The sequence below is a fragment of the Sander vitreus genome, chromosome 2 (assembly GCF_031162955.1).
Source record: "Sander vitreus isolate 19-12246 chromosome 2, sanVit1, whole genome shotgun sequence".
Taxonomy (NCBI): Eukaryota; Metazoa; Chordata; class Actinopteri; order Perciformes; family Percidae; genus Sander; species Sander vitreus.
The window spans coordinates 37,860,486-37,868,177 of NC_135856.1; positions in this window are offsets into that span (position 1 = coordinate 37,860,486).

A 7,692-nucleotide genomic window follows, 5' to 3' on the forward strand; every position below is an offset into this window, starting at 1 on the left:
ACTTCAAGCAACGTGAATTCTGTGCCTCTCCTCTCTTCCTCCAGACTCTGGGACCTTGATTTCCAAAGGAAATGCAAAATGTACTTTCATCAGAGAACATAACTTTGGACCACACAGTCCAGTCTTTTTTGTCTTTAGCCCAGGCGTGACGCTTCTGACGCTGTGTCTTGTTCAGGAGTGACTTGACACAAGGAATGCGACAGCTGAAACCCAGGTCTTGCATACGTCTGTGCGTGGTGGTTCTTGAAGCACTGACTCCAGCTGCAGTCCACTCTTTGTGAATCCCCCCCCACATTTCTGAATGGGTTTGTTTCACAATCCTCTCCAGGTTGCGGTTATCCCTATTGTTTGTACACTTTTTTCTACCACATCTTTTCCTTCCCTTGGCCTCTCTATCAATGTGCTTGGACACAGAGCTCTGTGAACAGCCAGCCTCTTTAGCAATGACCTTTTGTGTCTTGCCCTCCTTGTCCAAGGTGTCAATGGTCGTCTTTTGGACAGCTGTCCAGTCAGCAGTCTTCCCCATGATTGTGTAGCCTACAGAACTAGACTGAGGGACCATTTAAAGGCCTTTGCAGGTGTTTTGAGTTAATTAGCTGATTAGAGTGTGGCACCAGGTGTCTTCAATATTGAACCTTGTCACAATATTCTAATTTTCTGAGATACTGAATTTGGGGTTTTCATTAGTTGTCAGTTATAATCATCAAAAGTAAAAGAAATAAACACTTGAAATATATCAGTCTGTGTGGAATGAATGTATACATTATAAAAGTTTCACTTTTTGAATGGAATTACTGAAATAAATCAACTTTTCATGATATTCTAATTATATCACCAGCACCTGTACAGGTTGGCAGGACGGTCTGAAATGTTTTGCACGGTCTTTCGCTGTACGTTTTGTTGTGAGATGTTCGAGTCACACATCTCGTCTTCATAACAGAAACAAGGAAATGAATTTGACCCGTTCTCACTCCCGCTTGGTCAGTGGCTGCACATGGGACTGCTGGGATTGTATGAGTAATGAAAATGCGATAGGGGGCCCCGGCTGTCAATCAATGTCTTCTAGTGATGCGGGCCCCTGATTGGACCAGGCCCATAAGCAACCGCGTACCCTGCTTACCGATAGTTACACGTCTGAATCACTCAATTCTCATTGGCTGCCTGCCAATGTGGCAGGTAGATTGACAGTGTTACCCGCCTATTGCAAAATTCACCCGCGTTTGGCGGGTGGTCGGGTGTTAATTCCATGCCCTGCCTGTGTGCAAAGAAAGCCTATTTAACCCTGTGTTGTCTTCTCAGGTTAAAATTGACCCGGTCTGTTTTGCCAGTTTATAAAGCATACAAATGATCAATTCTTTATTACACCGCCTTAGCCAACTTCATTCCAACTTATTACCACTAGTTTTACATTCTTTTTTTTTTTAAATTCATGGTCACCTAATTTATATGAAATTATACATAATTTGAGTAAAAAAAATAAAAGAGAAGCAAATTGTGAATTAACTGACTAGTTAAGATTCACAAAACGTATGTTGATGGACTATCACAGACTGATATATATTACAGTTTAGTCAGGTACTACTGTTTTCAAATCATTTCAGTTTGGTAATGGCAGTTGAATAAAACACCCAAAAAGTCAATGAAATAGTGTCAATGAAATGCCTACCCATGGAATATTGGATTGTATGAGTTCGACAATTGACTATTGTGGGCTTCACTGGAAAATAGGAAATAAACAGAGGTATGGATTAACACAACTTTTATGCCTTTCTGTCACATCTACTGCAGTCAGACTCGCTGTGTTCCTCGGACGGAATCACTGCACATGGGTAGTCACTTGTAATGACATTTCGGTCATGTTAAGAGGCTAAAAACACGTTTAAAACTTGCCCCGTCAACTGCCGTTTTACCTCAGTGGAACCTCATACACGTAGCTGCAGCTTCTCCGTGTTGCCTGCACCGATTCAGGTCCGGGTTTTTTCAATCGAAAGTACGCGCATATTTATAGCGATCAAGATTAACGTCAAAATTGGCTGGAATTCTCCTTTAAGGTTATTCATTTTGACTTGTCATGGCAAGAGAAAGCACTAAAGCTAATAATGGCTCAAGCCAGCATGGACAAAAGCAGGGCCTGAAACTGACTTCAGCCATCGTTAACAATATTAATTACACCTGTGCTTTCTCTCCAAGCAAGTCAAAAAGTCTGCTGTGCCTGTGAGGCACAACTGACCCAGGACCACATACCCAGGGACCGCATACACTGACCTTCATCTTTTTAAAGGAGAAAAAGGAGAATATATGCACACTGGATTAAATCTCCTCAAACGTTATTAGAAAAAATGGAAACGTTTCAAGCCTGTAAGATAGAGGCATGAAATTAACTTAATCTTGCTGATGTCACAATCATGTGATGAGACAAAAAACATACACTCGACCCTCGTAATATATGATCAGAAATCACAATAGTTAAAAAAGTATAGTATAAAAATCACAACAATAATGCATACACAATATCTGAATATATATGCACATATATACTTATATAAAATTGTAAATATTTTAGAAAGAGGGATACAGGATAACATGACAACACTACACAATGTTCAATAGACCCAACGGACCAGTAGTGTCTAGTGACAGGACATTTCACAGTCTAAATGTAATCATACATTTAAACCTACACAACCACACTTCATTTGTGATATATTATTGTTATTTTATTTTAATTGTTTATATATATATTTTTTTTACATTATGTGTTATGTGTTTCACAAATGAGCACTTGTCCACTCTTTTGTTAGAGGCCTTTCCTGTTATTAGTGGCATCTAAAAGAATTCATTTTTTAAACGGAGTCCTGTCCAATGCTCACTCTACATAAAACACTACATTACTTCCAACAAACTTCACAGAAAACAAAGAGGGCGAGACATGTGAACTAACCATAGACCTCTGCATCGTTGATTGACACACGGGAAAAAACGATATTTGGCATTATTTTGGCATTTAAAAAAGGTCTTTCTGGCCTAGCGGCGTCTATTGTTTTTCCATCACAGTTTATAGTGCGTTCCATTGACCTCGGAACTCTGAAGCTGAAGCTGGGAATGACGTCACACCCGAATGGAATACGTTCCATTTACAAAATCCGAGATCAGGGGGTATTTCCGACTTTGACCTTGAAATATCCGACTTCTGAGTACAAATGGAACACACTGTTAGATGAAACCACTGGCTAATTAGCTTATGCTAATTCAACCATGTTTTCATGTTACACTGGTTACAGAAAATGTGCTGAAGAGTCAGCATACTGGTGGGTGTCGCCTCTCTCCTCTACCGCCAGCCCTGGCTCAATTCAAGTTTCTAAATGTGGCATAGGTGAGGCATTGAGTACTAGCCAAGTACACAGTATACGAGTACACAGCACAGTTGGCACCGCGGCAAGGCTTTTTTTTCATCTAAACTGGGTTGGAAAAACCAGAGCCATAGAGATATAAAGCCTGTTCATGTAAGCCTGTATAGTTCCAAACATACGCAGCGCTGTCATGTTCTACTATGGGACTGACAGCAGCGATTGCGATATTGAATGGTAAATATGAATAAAAACACATACCCATGTACTTGTTTGATTGTTATTGCATATTTGTAAATGTCAGTTTTACATTTGGAGTGGTAGGGTGACAACTGAAAGCTATGTATAGATACGTTTTTAAGTTTTGGAGGGAAAGCTTCACGTCCGTGTCAGCATGAGTAGCACTAGGCTACTGTCTTGTATTGTCCTTCTTGTCACGAGGTCTTGTTTAGTTTATTTACATTTTGTAACAGCCTGTCCAAACGCATTTGTTCTGACATGTCTGGGCTCCCCCGTGCCAGTTCACATTAAATGACATCACATAGTATGCGACGGTGACCGGGGACCTGAAGCTCAACGCCAGGCCAAAGAATAACAAGTCATTACACTTAGATGAATACATTTTTTTTATTAAGCAATGAGTGACACAACAAGAACAAGTACAGGAAAAAGGAATACAGTGGGGAAAGGAGACAATACAATACAAATAAGATTTACCGCTGGCACCACTGGTTATAAAACCCTTCAGCAAATGCAGATTCTACTGCCTAACATCTGCACGCTGCAAAGGAGGATGCAGTATGTAGAGTGTTTAATAAAACAAATCCTCTCCACATACAGTGGGGAGAACAAGTATTTGATACACTGCTGATTTTGCAGGTTTTCCTACTTACAAAGCATGTAGAGGTCTGTAATTGTTATCATAGGTACTCTTCAACTGTGAGAGACTGAATCTAAAACAAAAATCCAGAAAATCACATTGTATGATTTTTAAGTAATTCATTTGCATTTTATTGCATGACATAAGTATTTGATACATCAGAAAAGCAGAACTTAATATTTGGAACAGAAACCTTTGTTTGCAATTACAGAGATCATACGTTTCCTGTAGTTCTTGACCAGGTTAGCACACACTGCAGCAGGGATATTGGCCCACTCCTCCATACAGACCTTCTCCAGATCCTTCAGGTTTCGGGGCTGTCGCTGGGCAATACGGACTTTCAGGTCCCTCCAAAGATTTTCTATTGGGTTCAGGTCTGGAGACTGGCTAGGCCACTCCAGGACCTTGAGATGCTTCTTACGAAGCCACTCCTTAGTTGCCCTGGCTGTGTGTTTCGGGTCATTGTCATGCTGGAAGACCCAGCCATGACCCATCTTCAATACTCTTACTGAGGGAAGGAGGTTGTTGGCCAAGATCTCGCAATACACGGCCCCATCCATCCTCCCCTCAATACGGTGCAGTCATCCTGTCCCCTTTGCAGAAAAGCATCCCCAAAGAATGATGTTTCCACCTCCATGCTTCACGGTTGGGATGGTGTTCTTGGGGTTGTACTCATCCTTCTTCCTCCAAATATGGTGAGTTTAGACCAAAAAGCTCTAATTTTGTCTCATCAGACCATATGACCTTCTCCCATTCCTCCTCTGGATCATCCAGATGATCAATGACAAACTTCAGACGGGCCTGGACATGTGCTGGCTTGAGCAGGGGGACCTTGCGTGCACTGCAGGATTTTAATCCATGACGGCGTAGTGTGTTACTAATGGTTTTCTTTGAGACTGTGGTCCCAGCTCTCTTCAGGTCATTGACCAGGTCCTGCCGTGTAGTTCTGGGCTGATCCCTCACCTTCCTCATGATCATTGATGCCCCACGAGGTGAGATCTTGCATGGAGCCCCAGACCGAGGGAGATTGACTGTCATCTTGAACTTCGTCCATTTTCTAATAATCGCGCCAACAGTTGTTGCCTTCTCACCAAGCTGCTTGCCTATTGTCCTGTAGCCCATCCCAGCCTTGTGCAGGTCTACAATGTTATCCCTGATGTCCTTACACAGCTCTCTGGTCTTGGCCATTGTGGAGAGGTTGGAGTCTGTTTGATTGAGTGTGTGGACAGGTGTCTTTTATACAGGTAACAAGTTCAAACAGGTGCAGTTAATACAGGTAATGAGTGGAGAACAGGAGGGCTTCTTAAAGAAAAACTAACAGGTCTGTAAGAGCAGGAATTCTTACTGGTTGGTAGGTGATCAAATACTTATGTCATGCAATAAAATGAAAATTAATTATTTCAAAATCATACAATGTGATTTTCTGGATCTTTTTTTTAGATTCCGTCTCTCACAGTTGAAGTGTACCTATGATAAAAATTACAGACCTCTACATGCTTTGTAAGTAGGAAAACCTGCAAAATCGGCAGTGTATGAAATACTTGTTCTCCCCACTGTATATCAGGCTGAGGGACAAGGGAACAAGTATGAATAAGAGCAACAAAGTAGAGCCAGGAATAGGGGGAATAGTATGTGATTAATTAACAAAAAATATCCTCCACATATATCAGGCTGAGGTTAAGGATTCAATCAAAGTGCATCAGGGCTGAGAGGAAGGTAAACAACTGTGATAAGGGGTACCTTGGCAGCAAGAGTCAGACTAAGAAGGAAATTTCAACACAGCAGACTTCCTCACCTAAGGTCATAACATCTAGGCCACTGCCAAACACCTTACTGGTTGCCATGGATGTATTTGGCCTCTCCATTCCCGGCACACCTTCCACAGCCTCCAGTCGCCTCTTATTTCAGCAGCCAGCAGCCACCACCAGCAGCCACCACCAGCAGCCACCACCAGCAGCCACCACCAGCAGCCACCACCAGCAGCCACCACCAGCAGCCAACAGCAGCAGCCGCCAGAACCAGCTAGGGCTGCTCGAATATGGAAAGAAATATGATCATAATTATTTTGGTCAATATTGAAATCACGATAACACGATTACTTGGATTTCTGGAAAGATGTTGCAATTATTGAACGTTAAAAAAAGTTAAATAAATCAACAGTACAAAAAAAACACAACTGTGAAATTTGCCTTAATACTTTTTCATATTTAAACTTATGTCATTGTCATATGTCACTTACTCATTTTTTGTGTGGAATAATTTGTATTCATACATACACAGTACTCAGCTGACTAGTTAACACCGTCAGGTTCAGCAGATAAAACCTAAATAAAACCCGTCCTTAATCAACCTTAATGATCCTAATAATCCAACTTCAATAACTAAATAAAAGTTGTCAGAGATTCACAACTGAACTTCGTAATTGTTGGTGTAGCGATACCTTCACAGCTGGTGAAGTCAAGCTAACAAACGAGCTAACGAGCTAACAAACTAGCAGGCAATTGGTCGGCTACCAAGATAAAAATATATATAATTACGCTGTGCACACATACAAATAAAGATCAGTATATGCATCATAAAGGGCCTCTGATAAAATATAGACAGTTGACAATTCAAAAGAGGTAGCTATTTAATCAACTTACCTCAGAAGTTACTCGACGGCCAGCAATGGAAATGAATGATGTCCGACGCCGTGAATGGATGTTTGGAACTATGCAAGACTGCATACCCCGGAAGTAGGCGGCAAAAAGTGTACAACGGAGTCCAATGGGAGTGTTGCCATTCTGTCTTTCTCTATCACTCTGGGAAAAACAATAGACACGGCCTGTACAATTATTGAGGAAACTGTTTTAAAAGTCTCATGAGGTTAAAATAAAGTTACGATTTGTTGCTCTATAAATAAAATGTACTTGACTTGAATTAACAATGTAGTTGTTTTCTTTCAAAAGTACAGCTGCAGCAAAACACTGATGAAATATAGATAATAAAATCTGGTGCACATTATTGAGTAATGAAAAAAATGTTTTTGTGGGCTGATGTGTGTGTTCAGTTATGTCCATGTTGTTTATTGTTGGTGTGTTTTATTAGAGTGAGAAATCTGCTGGACTGAGTGTGTTGCAGATTACTGTGTGGATCACTTGACAGCGTTTAACATGATATTTCCTTCCAGCAAAAGTGGACTCAAGGCCTAGTTGTGGCCATGTTTTTGTTTAATGACTTGGATTGGAAAATGTTTAAGGTCAAACAGGAAGCATGCAGGGCAGACATGTGCCTATTTGCCTTCAGGCTTGCCTATGTGTTGACTGAATAAATAAACAAAGCTAGTGCTAGTTAATCGATTGAAAATGACAGTGGACATATAAATCACTGAGGAGGTCACATATTAAAGTCTTGATTTAATGTTACTCTATAAAATGTTTGAATAATAAAATACAGTGTGACAACTCCAGTATCTCATCTTTGTGT